At 42.9% G+C, this 17,289-nt stretch overlaps 1 long non-coding RNA gene across 16 annotated transcripts in view; it reads right to left on the bottom strand.

Moving 5' to 3' along the window:
* The window catches only part of LOC103346257 (uncharacterized), a 1,098,305-nt gene extending 1,081,598 nt beyond the window's left edge, over nucleotides 1–16,707 (bottom strand). For 7 of the 16 annotated variants that reach the window (XR_011380304.1, XR_011380303.1, XR_011380310.1 and 4 more), the window contains exons 1-3: nucleotides 16,431–16,705; nucleotides 15,682–15,762; nucleotides 14,695–14,755 (exon numbers count right to left, since the gene is read on the bottom strand). This is a non-coding gene — a long non-coding RNA (uncharacterized lncRNA). Of the gene's footprint in view, nucleotides 1–14,694; nucleotides 14,756–15,681; nucleotides 15,763–16,430 lie in introns of all 16 variants that reach the window. The other 9 variants (XR_007923860.2, XR_007923875.2, XR_007923861.2 and 6 more) reach the window with 4 other exon arrangements.
* Between the last annotated feature and the right edge of the window lie 582 nt (nucleotides 16,708–17,289).

Genomic DNA, 17,289 nt, shown 5'->3' with positions numbered 1-17,289 from the left:
TCCTGGCCCTTGCTTTGGCCTGGCCCAACCCTGGCTGTTATAGCCATTTGTGGAAAGAGTCAGCAGATAGATCTCGCTCGCTTGCTCTCTCCTCTCTCTCTCTTCCTCTTTCCCTCTGATACTCTGCCTTTCAAATAAATTTTTTAAAGATTTATTTATTTATTTATTTGAAAGTCAGAGTTATACAGAGAGAGAGAGGCGGGGGGGCGGGGTGGAGTTCTTCCATCCCCTAATTGGCCGCAACAGCCAGAGCTGCGCCGATCCAAAGCCAGGAGCCAGGAGCTTCTTCCAGGTCTCCCATGCGGATGCAAGGGCCCAAGGACTTGGGCCATCTTCTACTGCTTTCCCAGACCACAGCAGAGAGCTGGATGGGAAGTGGAGCAGCTGGGACTAGAAACGGCGCCCATATGGGACTGTGGTGCTTCAGACCAGGGCATTAACCTGCTGTGCCACAGTGCCAGCCCTCAAATAAATAAATCTTTTATAAACAACAAAAAGCAATGTCCCAGGTATAAAATTTTCTAATTGATGAAGACATTTTTCACTGAAATAAAGCAAAAGTCCAACCTGCAGATTGAAAAGGAACATATATTTCACAGTGATTTAAGTACAAACACCCAGCCCTGAGATTAAGTGCTTAGTTGGTCTCACATTATTCCATAGTAATATTCAGTAACACAAATCACTGGAAAAAACTAAGAAATTTTGAAAGGAGATAAATGCAATCCATCATACTCCATAGGTATACAAAGTATCCATACATGCAAGGTATATAACTACAACAGAACAGGCAGATGTCTTCAAACATGAAAGAAGTCTGAAGAAGACAATACTCATGTTTCCTTTTTCCCTCAAACCAAGTGAAACTAAAACAAATGCAGGTAAACACACATTATCTACTTGATAATGAAATCAACAACTTAAGAAAGGACTGAAAAGTAAACAGAGAAGGAAATGCCTAAGAGGTCTTGGGTGAACACTGAATTGATTTTAATATTTAAACCTTTGCAATACATAAATAATAATATAAATAACAAGACCAAGAGGTGAGAGAGGAAGAAAAGATGAGACTAATGTCTTCGTCTTTCAGAATAGAGAACAAAATTGATGCCATCTACAATTGAGATGTAGATTGTAAAGCTATGACTTGAACACCTTAAGGTTTTTAACAATCTCTTTAGAGGTGTCTCAGGAAATAATATGTCCAGTACTGAATACAGCATTTATTTGCAGTTTAACAATCCATTGCAACATTTCAGCTTCATTTGTTCTTTTCCTACTTCAATACTTATTTTCAAAAAAGCATGTACCAGCCAGCGCCGCAGCTCACTAGGCTAATCCTCCGCCTTGCGGCACTGGCACCCCGGGTTCTAGTCCCGGTCGGGGCGCCGGATTCTGTCCCAGTTGCCCCTCTTCCAGTCCAGCTCTCTGCTATGGCCAGGGAGTGCAGTGGGGGATGGCCCAAGTACTTGGGCCCTGTACCCCATGGGAGACCAGGATAAGTACCTGGCTCCTGCCATCGGATCAGCACGGTGCACCGGCCGCAGCGCGCCAGCCATGGCAGCCATTGGAGGGTGAACCAACAGCAAAGGAAGACCTTTCTGTCTGTCTCTCTCGCTCCCTGTCCACGCTGCCTGTCAAAAAAAAAAAAAAAAAAAAAGCATGTACCATATGTTAATAACGGTAAATGGTCCGGTGTTGTTGTGTAGTGGGCTAAGCCTCCACCTGAGGTGCTGGAATCCCATATGGGTGCTAGTTCAAGTTCTAGTTGCTCCTCTTCTGATCCAGCTCTCTGCTATGGCCTAGGAAAGCAGTTGAAGATGGCCCAAGTGCTTGGGTCCTGACACCAGCATGGGAGACCTGGAGGAAGCTCCTGGCTTCAGATCAGCTCACCTCCGCCCCTTGTGGCCAACTGGGGAGTGAACCAGCAGATGGACGATATCTCTCTGTTTCTCCTATGTCTGTAACTCTACCTCTCAAATAAAACCTCAAAAAAACAAAAATAAATAATGGTAGAAAGGAATTTGTCATGAGATTTACAACCTCTTTTTACTTTTCTGCATGACTTAAACTCATTATAATGAACAAGTGTGAGGCTGGCACTGTGGCTCAGCAGGTGAATGCCCTGGCCTGAAGCGCCGGCATCCCATATGGGCACTGATTGGAGACTTGGCTGCTCCACTTCTGATCCAGCTCTCTGCTTCCGATCCAGCTCTCTGCTACGACCTGGGAAAGCAGCGGAAGATGACCAAAGCCCTTGGGCCCCTGCACCCACGTGGGAGACCCAGAAGAAGCTCCTGGCTCCTGGCTTCAGATCGGCACAGCTACAGCCGTTGTGGCCAAATGGGGAGTGAACCAACAGATAGAAGACCCCTTTCTACTTCTCCTCTCTGTGAAACTCTGACTTTCAAATAAATAAATAAATCTTTTAAAAAATAAATTTAAAAAATGAACAAGTGTTATATTTACCAAATTAATATTTTTTCTTTTAAAAATGAACAAAGATAAAAACAAGGAGACATTTAAGGTTTATTTATTTGAAAGATTTATTTTATTTATTTGAAAGAGTGACAAAGACAGGTAGAGACAGAGAGAGAGAGAGGTCTTCCATCTGTTGGTTCACTCCCCAAATGGCTGCAATGGCTGGAGCTGAGCAGATCAAAGCCAGGAGCCAGGAGCTTCTTCTGGATCTCTCATGTGGATAGAAGGGGCCCAGACACTTGGGTCATCTTCTGTTGCTTTTCCCAGACACATTAGCAGGGAGCTGGATCAGAAGTGGACTAGTGGGGAATTGAATTGGCATCCATATAGAATGCCAAAGCTGTAGGCTGGGGCTTTAACCCACTGCACCACAGTGCTGGCCCCCACATTTAAGTTTTTTGACAAACTGATTTTGGACTCAATAAATGTGTTATAATTTAATCACTTTTCAGGCTTAAGATTTTCTCTGCACTTGGATAGATCTCATCTCTAAATTCCAGATAAGTACTTCCATTTGAAAATCCTTCAATTCTGCAAACAGAATTTTGCATGCTGAATAAATCCTAGCACTTAAATTACTGAATTGGCTGCTAAATCAACAGCATAGATGGGATCCAGGGCTGAAGTCAGAGGAAATGACAGATTCGAGCTCAGAATCATTACATTATAAGATAGCAAAATGCCTGCTTTTACTTTTAGAACACCATCTTTTGTTGTGCTCTGTGTATACCTGTACCTATTTTATTTGAATTGCTCCCTATTTCTTTAGGGGGATGGGTTCCAGTTCTCATAAATGCTTTCCTCATACACTTAGGTGTGATGCCTTCAGGTGAAAATCAATACTTACAGAACATGAACTATACAACCACATATGCTTTCAGAGAGATACATTCGTACAAGCTACTGAATAGCAATTCCCTCTTCAATCTCCTTAGAATTTTTGGTATATTACATGAATTCCCTAAGGTCAAAGAGCCTGGCACATTTTTATTTGTATTTTGTCTTTGTGAATAAGGAGATGTCTTTATAGATATTTGTTTACCATGTGAATTTGTTTCCTTGCTATGTACATATGACAGAATAATGCTCCCTCGGCAGATATATGTCCTCCAGAACTTATAAATACCTAGGGTCCCTCAAAATGATCATGAAAAATAGGATTAAAAGATATTTAGGTACAAAAAATTTTGAAGTTCATGCATATAAGGACATCTTAAAAATTTAATGGAAAATGTATATTATAAAAAACTATGCCTCAGCCAGCACTGCGGCTCACTAGGCTAATCCTCTGCCTGTGGCACTGGCACACTGGGTTCTAGTCCCGGTTGGGGCACTGGATTCTGTCCCGGTTGCTCCTCTTCCAGTCCAGCTCTCTGCTGTGGCCTGGGAAGGCAGTGGAGGATGGCCCAAGTGCTTGGGCCCTGCACCCCATGGGAGACCAGGAGAAGCACCTGGCTCCTTGCTTTGGATCGGCGCAGCACGCTGGCCGTAGCAGCCATTTGGGGGGTGAACCAATGGAAGGATGGAAGGAAGACATTTCTCTCTCTCTCTCTCTCTCTCTCTCTCTCTCTCTCTCTCTCTCTCTCTCATACTGTCTAACTCTGGCTGTCAAAAAAAAAAAAAAAAAAAAAAAAAAAACAACTATGCCTGAATTCCAAATACTTCTCTTTGAATTCCAGTTAACATAAAATTTTCAAGTACCCTTCTCTTCTATGGCAAAAGAGATTTAAAGTGTCAGCTGAAATTAATGTTACTAATCAGATAACCTTGTGATAAGATTATCTTGGATTATCTGGCTGGACTCAATGTAATCATAAAGATCCTTATTAGTGGAAGTAAAAGGCATGAGAGTCAGTGTGAGAAATACCCAACTCCTCACTTCTGGCTTTCAAGATAGAAGGAGGCCAGGAGCCAAGGAATGTGCCTGGCTTTCTGGAAACTGAAAAATCAAGAATATGGTTTCCTCCTGGGACAAATATGACCCATTTCAGATTTCTGATCTTTTTGGTTTTAAGATTTATTTATTTGAAAATCAAAGTTACACAGAGAGAGGAGAGGCAGAGAGAGAAAGAGGTTTTCCATCTGATAGTTCACTCCCCAGTTGGCCGCAACAGCCAGAGCTGTGCCGATCCAAAGCCAGGAGCCAGAAGCCAGGAGCCAGGAGCTTCTTCCAGGTCTCCCACGTGGGTGCAGGGGCCCAAGGACTTGGGCCATCTTCTACTGCTTTTCCTGGCCATAGCAGAGAGCTGGATAGGAAGTGGAGCAGCCAGGTCTCGAACCGGTGCCCATATGGGATGCCGGCGCTTCAGGCCAGGGCATTCACCTGCTGAGCCACAGCGCCAGCCCCAAGATTTCTGATCTTTTTGTATTGTGTTTTTTAAGCCATTGAATTTATGATCATTTGTTATAGCAGCAATGGAAATTAATCCAGTAAGTATTAGATGAAAACATGACACAACTTTTCTCCCTGGACCATGTCTCTGAATGTTCATTCACAATGGGTAGGCATGAGGCAAACATTTGCTCCCTGTCAGCAATTTACTACTTTTTCTGGTAGGTTTGGCTTATAGAATCCATAGAATTTCAAAAATGGAAGACACTGTCCTCTGGATACCTTTAATGCTGCTCCATATTCCTAGGACCAGGTATGATGACTATGTGTTGGTCATTTACTTCACCTGTCATTCATTTTTAAGGCTTGGAAGGTGGATGAGACAGCTGCCACAAGAAAGCCTTACAGAGAGACTGGCTGTCTAAACATAGAGACAAACAGAAAAGTTCCTGATCCAAACATAGACATCGCCACTGATGTCTCTTCATCTCGGGTGGGAGAGTGGAAAGGAATAAGGGAGTGGAGTAGACATGACAAAAACACAGTTATCAAGTAAATCGTGTAGCAAAATATTACCAGTTACCCAGGCAGGTAGATGACTTTACTATGAGAGCAGTTTAAAGGCAAGTATTGAGCTCTAGAACATGTAATGAATATGATTTATGCATAGCCACACCAGTCAGTTCCTGGTTTGAGCTCTGATACCTGTTAGCAAAGAATACAATAACACAGGAGACTACCTACTAGCAAATTATGGTCAAATTAGGATAACCTTTAGACTGAATCAATAAAGATTCATGTATTGCCTTTACCCAAGGATAGGTATCATCTAAATGTGGGGTTGAAGCTAAATGCCCCCATCACGGAATGGTATCTAGTTACTCAAACCGTACCCAAGGTCATCATTACATACTCAGCACTGTCAAACCTGAAACTTCTGAATCCCGTTCTATTGAAGGTTTTGTTAGATTTCACTGAAAGTAAATTTAACTAGATAAACCACCCGAGGCAGTGTAATAGTACAGCAGTACCCCTTGACCTTCACTATTGCTGCTGTTTTCAATCCCTGCACACCTGGGAATTGGATAACATACATTCATCCTAACAGTTTACTACGTCCATCACTAGAGGGAATCCATATCCTCACTCTGGAAAATCACTAATTCAGCTTAAAATTGACCTCACTGGAGACAGCACAGCAGGTTAAGCTGCTGCCTGTGACACCAACACTCCAAGAGCACTGGTTCAAGTTTCAGTTGCTCCGCTTCCACAATCCAGCTCCCTCCCAATGTGCCTGGGAAAGCAGCAGAAGTTGGAGCAAGAGCTCAGGATCCTGCCACTCATGTGGGAGACCTGCATGGAGTTCTAGGCTCTTGGTTTGCTTTGACCTGGTCCAGCCCGAACTATTGGGACCACTTAGGGAGTGAATCAACAGTTGGGTGATCTCTCCCTCTCTGTCTCTCCTCCCTCAGTCTCTCTGCCTCTAAATGCCTGAAATAAATCACTGTTTTTAATTGACCTAAAAGTCAGAAAATGAAGATCTGAGTACTGGTTCTGCAAGTAGTTTGACATAAACTTTCTGCAATAATTCATGGTTCACCTACAGCAGAATCAGTTATTAGGCTCCTTTTAAAAGGAATATTCTTCTACACAACAAAACAACTCAGCAACTGTTGTTCAGGATCTCAGGTGAGTATTTGGCATTCTAACAGTCACAAACATTGTACTGTAAGTGACATTAGCCAAGTTATTGGACTTTTTTTTTTTTTAGCCTGAAAGGTGTTTATAGTCCTGGTCCTTCTCATTCCTGCTGTGAGGCAGAGTGGGAAGACAGGGACTCGGTAACCAAAAGGTCACCAACTTCACTACTAACTGTGTAGCACTGAGTGATTTTTTTCAACCCCTAATACTTGCAATTTCTTCATCAGTAAAATAGGACTAGTCCTGTTATCTACTCTGTGGGGTGTTTTAAGAATTAGCAATGGTGGGGCCTGCACTGTGGCACAGCGGGTTAACACCCTGGCCTGAAGCACCAGCAACCCATTTGGGCACCAATTCGAGATCTGGCTGCTCCACTTCCTATCCAGATCCCTGCTATGGCCTGGGAAAGCAGTAGAAGATGGCCCAAGTCCTTGGGCCCCTGCACCCACGTGGGAGACCCAGAAGAAGCTCCTGGTTCCTGGTTCCTGGCTCTAGTTTGGCACAGCTCCAGCCATTGCGGCCAATTGGGGAGTGAGCTATTGGATGGAAGACTCTCTCTCTCTCTCTGCCTCTCCTTCTAACTCTTTCAAATAAATAAATAAATAAAATCTTTATAAAAAAAAAAAAGACTTAGCAATGGCAAATATAGAGTGCCTGCTGACCCTTAAAACAGCACACATAGGGCCAGCACCGTGGCTCAATAGGCTAATCCTCCGCCTGTGGCACCGGCACACTGGGTTCTAGACCCAGTTGGGGCACCGGATTCTGTCCTGGTTGCTCCTCTTCCAGTCCAGCTCTCTGCTGTGGCCTGGGAGTGCAGTGGAGGATGGCCCAGGTCCTTGGGCCCTGCACCCGCATGGGAAACCAGGAGAAGCACCTGGCCCCTGGCTTCGGATCAGCGCAGTGTGCCGGCCACAGCGGCCACTGGGGGGTGAACCAACAGAAAAGGAAGACCTTTCTGTCTCTCTCTCACTGTCCACTCTGCCTGTCAAAAAAATAATAATAATAAAACAGCACACATAACATTTTCCATAATAGCAAATGTTATCATCTCACAAATAACATGATGTCTGATCCTCACTAAAATGTTACTAGATTCTTGTAATTTTAACTCGATAGCTACCCATTCTATATTTTATGGTAGAGTGTATCATTTCACATACTGCTGCATAACAAAGCATACCAAAACTCACTGGTTAAAATTACAAGCATTGACTATTGCTCTTGGGCCTGGGAGTCAGCAGAGCAGTTCTACTCTTGGCTGTGGATCCTGCAGGTGAAATCTGCTGACCATGGCTGTGCTCCATCATATATTTAGGAACTGGCTGGCTGGAAGCTGGTCTGGATAGCCTCAGTGGGACAAGTGCACTCTCCTCCCTGCGCTCTCCTGTTTTACCAGGTTACTCTAGGACTGCTGACATGATAATGCCAGGATACCAAGGGAGAGGAGGAATAAAGGGCCTCTTGAGGCCAAGATTCGGTGTTGGCACCTTGTCACTACTTCTACATCCTATTGGTCAAAGTACTTTACAAATCCAAGCCAGATTCTAAGGGTGTGGATAGAGACTCATTCTCCTGATATGAGTAACTGCAAACTCAACCTACAAAGGACATATTCCTTTGCACAAACCTACAGCTGGGTTTAGAATTCAGGCCATCCTCGGCTGCTTTCCCAGGTGCATTAGCAGGGAGCTGGATCGTTAAGTGCAGCAGCAGGAACACCAACCAGCATCTATATGGGATGCAGGCATCACAGACAGTAGCTTTACCTGCTATGCCACAATGCTGGTCCCTGGGTTTAGAAATCTTAACTAATGCGTCAAATCTCCTGAAAGGCTTAATAAAACAGAGATTGCTGAGCGTGCCTGAATTTCTGATTCAGGAAGTCTGGGATGAAGCCTTAAAACTTTTTTTTTTTTTTTTTTTTTTTTTGACAGGCAGAGTGGACAGTAAAACAGAGAGACAGAGAGAAAGGTCTTCCTTTGCCATTGGTTCACCCTCCAATGGCTGCCACGGCTGGCGCGCTGCAGCCGGCGCACCGCGCTGATCCGATGGCAGGAGCCAGGTGCTTCTCCTGGTCTCCCGTGGGGTGCAGGGCCCAAGTACTTGGGCCATCCCCCACTGCACTCCCTGGCCACAGCAGAGAGCTGGCCTGGAAGAGGGGCAACCGGGATAGAATCCGGCGCCCCGACCGGGACTAGAACCTGGTGTACCGGTGCCGCAAGGCAGAGGATTAGCCTAGTGAGCCGCGGCGCCGGCCAAAACTTTCATTTCTAATAATTGGTGATGATGACTTTAGATCACACTATGAGAACCACTGATCTACCATAGAGTCTTCTACCTTTATATAAAAAAATGAAGATTTAATATATGTATATATACACACTTTTGTTTCTGAGTAAATATTATTTTCAAGATAGCATAAAATACATATCATAACCTGTTTCTCTATCAAAATATGAAATCTTTAAAAATCTAAATTTTTGGAGGACATTAGATTTCTTTTTCCTGCCTCACTCCCCAAAAAAATCCTTTTTGAGGTTCCACCCTTATACACATAATAAACTCCAATCAAATACAAATTTCTGGAAGATTCTATTTCATCTCTCATTTTGCTTACCCCTTCTACAGTCGATCTCCCTCCTTCCTGCCAGAGACAGGAATGTCTTGATGAATCAAATGAAAAAAATGTATTTTGTTAAAATTAGCTGAAAACAGAAAACTGAATAATAAAGCACATTCATATTCCACTTACTCAGTATATAGATGCAGTAAAAGATAGAAAAATTTAGAAACTTGTACCCAAACAATGATTTTTGTTTAATCACCTTGGCTTGATAGATCATGAATACATATGATCTAAACCAATAATCATCTCTCTTCCAATTTCATCTTAGTTCTCTATGCAGTAGAATAGAGATATTTTGTAAACAACATGCTAATTGTGTTTTCTTGATTCGTAGAAAATGCATCTGGTTTTCCATTCTTCATTAACAAAGGCAAGTAAAGGAATAACAAAGTTCATATCTATTTTTTAAGGACATTTCTCTAGAAAGACAGACATTAGTTAAACCATAAAAATGACACTTGGGTAGGTAAAGAATGTTACCTATAATCACACACCAGAACCAGAACTGGTTTGTTCAGAACCAATTTCTTTTTTCTAGTACCCCAAACAAGGTGATAAATATCCAATATCAGTTCATGTTAACTATCCATGATTAACTCATAATTAGCTAAATTATTTTAATGTTGCAATTTTTACTAGCAATGCCTAGAAACACTTAAGATTCTTTACATTTTAAGTATTTCAAAGTCCTCACTATCTGCCTAACATGGTATTATCACAAGTAGTGCTTGTTGATCACTTACTGCATGTACAGTACACAAATCCCATATTTATTGTCTTATTTGATATTCATGACAACTCTCTAAGATAGGTACTATTTTTATCCTTATTTTACAGATTAGAAAACAGTTTTAACTAATTAAATAACTATTCAAGTCACACAGCTAGTAAGTAGTAAAGATGGTATTCAAATGAAATTGTTTGATTCAAAATCTTACTATCTTACTCATGTCAATATTTGGTCTTGATACTTGTACTCTATTTAAAAGATTTATTTATTTATTTGTAAGGCAGAGTTACACAGAGATCCTCCACCCAGAGGCTCACACCCAAACTGTTGTAATGCCAGGGCTGGGTCAAGAAAAAATAGGGAACCTAGAACTGCATTCGAGTCTCTCATGTCAGTGGCAGGGGCTCAAGCACTTAGACCATCTTCCAACTGCTTTCCCAGGTGTGTTCAGCAGGTGCTCATATAGGATTCCAGCATTGCAGGTGGTGGCTTAAACCAGTGTATCACACGCCAGCCCAGATACTTATATTTTTTAAAACTCAATGATAGTAAAATGATAGTACTATAAAAATATCTGATTCAATTGAACACTGAGCCTGTCTCAATAGGAAATTTATGACAGGATGGAAAGGGAAAGGTGAAAAGACAACATCTGGTTTACTCAAAGAAACAGAGAAATAGCAACTAAAAGTAGCTGCTAGGCTGACATGTTTAACTAACACATATGACCATGTATGAGTCTCCAAAGCAGTGTCCTTGGAAGACACATGCTTATTTAAACAAGCTCATTATTTTGAGCTTGTTTTACATCTTATTATTATGCCTAACTGTTTCTCTAACAACAAAAACCTACCCTATATCATATCACTTACCTGATTTGACTGTGAAAAAATTCTAAATTGAATCATAAATTCAATCTTTAAAGAACATATTTGTTAAGATTAACACTGTTGCCATTTCCTAAAACTGTGATCCAGTTTCTGAACACAATTCCTAAAGAGGACATTCAAATTCATTTGGAGCTATGGCAGCAAACTAGAATCATGAATTTAATAAGCTCTGATAGTCTTCCAAAACGAATGCTCTGGTTTGCATCCAAAGGTAAATACATCCCAGCAGGAAAACAACAGCAAAAAAGAATGTATTAATAAAAATGGAAGTGAATTTGAACTCTAACCTGTTTTAGGACAATTTATAGGACATCCTCAGGGGAGGGAAAAAAAAGGTCCTTACAAACCACATTCTAGTTCAATAATTTGAGTACTCAATCCACTTCCATTACGTTATGGATAGAATCTCTGAGAGATCTTTCAACTGAATCCTTCAGCTGATATTTAGGGTGATGTAAATAATTTAGGCAGATTTAATTTACAAGCAGGAATAAAGCAGATATATCAGGTAGGAAAATTTCCAGTTATATTTACCTATTTAACTATGGCAAAGTCAGGAGCAGTTTATTTTTTCATAAGTAAGGATACTTTGAGAAGTTTGTGGAGGGGCACAATTTTAGCCTTGTGGTTAGGGTGCTGGTTAAGATGCCTAAGAGTACCCGAGTTCGCTATCTGACTCTGGCTCCCATCTCCAGCTTCCTGCTAGTGCAGACCCTAGGAGACAGCAGTGGTAACTTAAGTGGTTGAGTTCCTGCCACATACGTTGGAGAACTGGATGGAGTTCCCATCTCCTGGCTGGGTTATTGTAGGCATTTGGGAAGCAAACCAGTGGATGAGAGCTGTCTCTACATCTCTCTCTGTGTCTACAAATCAAATAAACTTTTACAAATCCTGTGGAAAATGGAATTAAAAATTTATATTGGTACAAGAGTTTTGAAATCCATGCGGTTTTTCTTAAGTATTTTCCATGAATTTTTAAAATGGATTTCAAAATTTTTGGATCAAAACAAATGCATCTTTTAATTTCATTTTCCGTAAGTTTTTAAAGATTTATTTATTTATTTGAAAGGCAGGGTTACAGAGAGGCAGAGGTAGGTAGGTTAGGTAGGTGGGGGGAGGGAGAGAGTCTTCTATCCACTGGTTCATGCCTCAGATGGCTGCAACAGCCCAAGCTGCACAGAATGGAAGCCAGGAGCCAGGAGCTTCCTCTGGGTCTCCCACATGAGTGCAGGGGCCCAGGGATTTTGAAAAGTTTGTGGAGGGGCACAATTTTAGCCTTGTGGTTAGGGTGCTGGTTAAGATGCCTAAGAGTATCTGAGTTTGATATCTGACTCTGGCTCCCAACTCCAGCTTCCTGCTAGTGCCCATCTTCTACTGCTTTCCCAGGCCATAGCAGAGAGCTGGATCAGAAGTGGAATGGCTGGGACACGAACTGGCAACCATACGGGATGCCAGCTCTACAGGTGGTAGCTTTACCCACTACACCACAGTGCCAACCCCTTCATAAGCTTTTTTTTTTTTTTTTTTTTTTTTTGACAGGCAGAGTGGACAGTGAGAGAGAGAGAGACAGAGAGAAAGGTCTTCCTTTGCCGTTGGTTCACCCTCCAATGGCCGCCGCGGCCAGTGCGCTGCGGCTGGCACACTGCGCTGATCCGATGGCAGGAGCCAGGTACTTATCCTGGTCTCCCATGGGGTGCAGGGCCCAAGCACTTGGGCCATCCTCCACTGCACTTCCTGGCCACAGCAGAGAGCTGGACTGGAAGAGAGGCAACTGGGACAGAATCCGGTGCCCCGACCGGGACTAGAACCCGGTGTGCTGGCGCCGCAAGGCAGAGGATTAGCCTAGTGAGCCGCGGCGCGGGCCCCCTCCATAAACTTTTAAAAGAATGTTTGTGCAACAAGAAGTCTGAAGGTAAGCAGTCCCCCACTAATTGAGCAGGACAAGTATGCCATCAGGAACCTAGGTTCTTCTCATCTTTCTTCAACACTTCTCAAAAATCGGCCTTCAACTCATATGTATTGCTTCATAGTGAGAAGATGGCTTCTCCATCTCCAGACATCAGATAAGATTTCAAGTAGGGAGAAGGCAGTAGGACAAAAGCGGAAAAATTGTGACTGCTGTGTCTATTCTTCTTTCATTAGGAAAGCAAAAGTATTTCCACAAAATCCTTCAGCAAATATGTATTTAAGTTGCCAGGGCTGTTAAACAACCACTTTTAGTTGCAAATAAAACTGAGAAATCAAATATTCCATTTTCCAATCTGTAAATTAGAGTAAGATAAGGAAGCAGGAGGTTGAGAATTTGTATTGAGTAAGCCAAATTACACTATCTGACTCAAATGGATTGATATTTCAATAGGCAGTGTGCTTTCACATTTTGCATCTTTAAATCATCACATCTGTAGGATCTGGTCCTTGTTCTTTTAAATTTACTAAAGATAGAGTGTGATCTAGAGTGGTTAAGGAAATTGACCAAGTCATCTAGTTTATAACAATGGAATGGATTTTTATATAATCCCCCAAACCCTGCTAACACAGGTTTAAACATTGTAACAAGGGAAAGCCCTTTGGTGAAACAGCTACATCACTGCTTGGGATGCCCGCATCCCACATCCTAGTGACTGGTTTGAATCCTGACTCCACTTCCAATCCAGCTGCCTGCTAATGCACATCCTGGGAGACAGCAGATGATGGCTCAAGAACTTGGGTCCCTGGCACCTATGTGGGAGACCAGATGGAATGCCTGGCTCCTGGCTTCAGGCATTTGGGGAGTGAACCAGTAGATACTCTCTTCATTTCTCTTTCAAATAAAAGAAAAAGAAATTATTAACAGCCTGAAGATAAATGCTTTCCCAAACACTGAGTATTATACTTGCTCATTAAAGAGCATTCTGTAAAATCCTTACTGGATTTGTACACAATGATTGTGCTCTCACATGTAACAGAACTTGATGTGCAGTTTCTAAAAGGAGATAGCCAAGGTCACTTGAGATTAACCACTATATTCCATTAGTCACTGAAGCCCTCACGGGACACTCAACAGTCACCCACTGGTGGGAGATTTATAGGTAGTGAATTACTTCTTTAATACCTAGCTTATATATTTTCCAGACTTGGTTTGCTTTTATTGATTATAATGTAGTCCTTAATGTATGCCAAAGAAACTATTTTGCCTTCTACCTTTCCTTCCACAGATAGAGCAAAGCCTAAAATAAATCAAGCACAAAATTATATTAATATAGAAAATATTATTTTGTTCAGGTATTAAACAGCCTGTTTTCAAAGTAGTATTAACACTATTATATGGGTTATTGCAAGCTGGGCTAGGAACTTTTGGTAGGATAAACATTTTTGCAGGATAGTTTTCTTTTTTTTAATCTGCCTACAGTTTTTCTTTGGGCTTGATGTATTTTCATCTCCTAAAAAAAACACTGATTTACATTTAAGTGTATAATTCTTGCCAATTCAGTACAACTGTGCTCCATACTAGGCTCAGGTTCTCATTAATGCTGAGTGAGTTGATATGTCTTAATAATCTCCAACTGTGTTAACTTCTCCCAGGTGCAATCTTGTGTTTCACAAGGTTAATATATTTAATGCATATACTTATTGGAGTTGTTTTTTTTTTATCACATCTTAAAATTTTTGCTTTTTAAAAGACCCAATTTCAAAATTCATTGTCTTTTAATCTATCTTTCAAAGTGTCAAGGAAAATACCTTTCTTCCGTTAGTTGGCATTCCCATTCTTTTCATTTTCCCTCCCTTTATAAACAAAGTTATAGGGTAGAAAAAGCAGAAAGGTAGATCAGAGAAAAACAAACTTATTAAATTGGATGCTTTCCAGGATGGGTTCAAAATAGTTGAAAAGACAATTTCGGAAACAACAAACAAACTTGTCCAGTCAGGTAATGAGCTATTTGTTCAAAAATACCTTAGTAGCTTTCATTCAGAAGGTGTTCAGAATAGTGTTTAGTATCTTGCCCATCCAGGTACTGAGGAAATGGAGAGTTTTAACAATAACAAATCTTTTTGGCTTGTTATTATGCTTACAAATAATGGACTGCAAAATCCATTCACTATCTCTGATTCCAATTATTTTATACACTTAATGCAAACTATTAGTAAAACAATATAAAAGGGAAATGTACCAAAGTAGTTTTCAGATGCCTCTTAAGAGAACTATTTACATGAACAATTTACATATAATTCTACATTCTATGTAAATATATAGAATTCTAAAGAGAATTTGTATTCAAAAAGGTAAATCTCTAAGGATTTCATCAAGAAAAAAGGATTTCATCTACGCAAAATTGCTATTACTGTCAGTCAATAAATTAGGCAATTAATTTAGATCTCACTACTTACAAATAGTCTTCCCTCCACCTAGCTCCATCCAACCCCATGCCTTTATATTTAATTCTAGGACATATATGAACAGAAACCTGCTACTACCTTCAAAGCATAGAATTGTGAAAAGTAATTGGTTAAAAACAGGGGTTTGGTGGACAGGCATCTGACCTAGAGGTTAAGAGGTTGGCTGCGACACCAACATACCCTTTCAGAGTGCCAGGGTTTGAGTCTTGGTTCTTCTCCTGATTCCTGCCTCCTGCCAATCCACACCCTGGGAGGTAGCAGGTAATGGCTCAAATAGTTGGATCCTTGCCTCCCATGTGAGAGACGCCATGGAGCTCCTGTCCCAGCTGTTGCAAGCATTTGGGGAGTGAACTGAGCTTTCTTCCTCTCCCTCCTCCTCTCATAAGCTACTTGATTTTCTAAAAAGGGGTGGGGAAGACTTTTTGTGGCCCTGAAGGTTGACAACCTGAAGGACCCCCAGGAGGTCAGTCCTCTGCCTAGGTCTCTCCTTCCCGTTAGAAGTGGTTTCTTAGGAGGAGCTATTAAGAGCCCCTGGATCTTTTACCTTCCCTGTGGATCAGTAGCTCTTTGGGGTGCAGCATACAGTCTTTAGTGCCTTCCCATGGCCTAGAACAGGTTGCACAAGCTATATACACAAATTTTAAATGATAAATAAATAAATAGCAGGCATAAAATGGGAGAGATGCTTCATTAGACATAAATGCCCTGTTTTCTCTCTGCTACTTGCTTTCTCTTGGCTGCTATAAGGCATCCACGATAAAGACATAATAGTTGATTGCACAGTGTCGAGAAGTGGTGCTCCATAAACTCTAATAAACACAGTGAATGCCTTCCTGGCGGTTCTGGAGAACGGCTCAGGATGTTTGGAAGGTGCTTTGCAAAGCGCATCCAGAGCGTCAGCAGCCCAGTACGTTGAAATGGAAGTTGAGTGTGAAATAAGTCTATCTGTCCACGTAGAGAAATAAAATGTTCTGTATGGCTTTTTCTACAAATGAAAAACGGACGCCTGTGAACTAGGTTCTTGGGACCACCAACAAATTTGAAAGGGAAAAACAAGTATACGCCAACCTTTTCAAGCGGTATCGGAAACCGGGAGGCGGTGAAGTAGAGAACCAAAACTCCCCACGAAGGGGTGAAAGGAAAAATGTTTCTTTTTTGCCTTCTGGGGGCAACCTGGAGTCACCGGGAGCCCCAGGCCGAGTGAGACAGGGAGGGGGTGCTGGCCGGGGGAGGGGCGGGGGAGAGGAAGCGGTGGTGGGGGCTAGCGCTGGCGGCAGGGGCTTTGCTGCGCACCTGTGAGCTCAGAGCTCTGAGGAGGGACAGGAGCGTCGGTCCGAGGGGGACCCAACGGCCGCGGGGCAGCGGCCCTCGCCCGAACCGGCCGTCTCGAGCCCTGAAACTCGCCCCCGCGCGCTGGCAGCTCCTCCCCATGGGGTCGGGTGGGCTGTCTGGGTGCAGGCTTCCTCCCTCACTGGCAGCCGGCCGTCTCGGGGCCTCTTGCCGTTTCCGCTGGGGTTGGGCAGCTTCCTCCACTTGCTCACCCCGCGGTCTGCCCCCTAGGCGCCGGCGTGCGCTCGCTGAGACGCGGTGCGCCTGCCCGTGCCGGCCGGTGCGGCGCAGAGTTGGTGCTGGTGCACCGACAGATGCAAACTATTGACCAGTCGGCGGCCTGCCCGCTCCCCACCTGCCCCCAGCCCAGCCCGGCTTTTTTCGTCCCTTTCGTCGGCACTTTTCGAGTTTAGGACCTTCTCCTTCCTTAAGTGTTTTGCGTAAATTCTGTCATCTGTCCAGTTGGAAACGACCCGATGGTTTTCATAGTGATTTGAACGCCGACTGCAGCAGAAAGTGCCACAGGGAGGTGGGAAAAGAAGGAGGAAAGTCTGGGAGGGGGAGGGAGAGAGAGAGAGAGAGAGAGAGACCGTCCTAGGGGAGGGCAGGGGGCTTCCTTCTCCTGGCGGACAGACAGAATGATACATACTGTCATTAACAGTTTTGACCCACCCAGACCCCACCCTTCGGTTGCATCCATCACAGTCATTACAAAGGGGCAGCGCTTGTCACACCGCTTGCCCTGCTCCTGGGGCTCTCGGGCTGGCTTAATGAGGTGCACCCAGCCGGGGCTATTGTGCAGCGCGAATGAGGCAGGAACGAC

The sequence above is a fragment of the Oryctolagus cuniculus genome, chromosome 1, assembly GCF_964237555.1.
Source record: "Oryctolagus cuniculus chromosome 1, mOryCun1.1, whole genome shotgun sequence".
Lineage (NCBI taxonomy): Eukaryota > Metazoa > Chordata > Mammalia > Lagomorpha > Leporidae > Oryctolagus > Oryctolagus cuniculus.
Note: the sequence above shows the minus strand (reverse complement) of the source record. Positions and strands in the feature narration are given on the sequence as shown.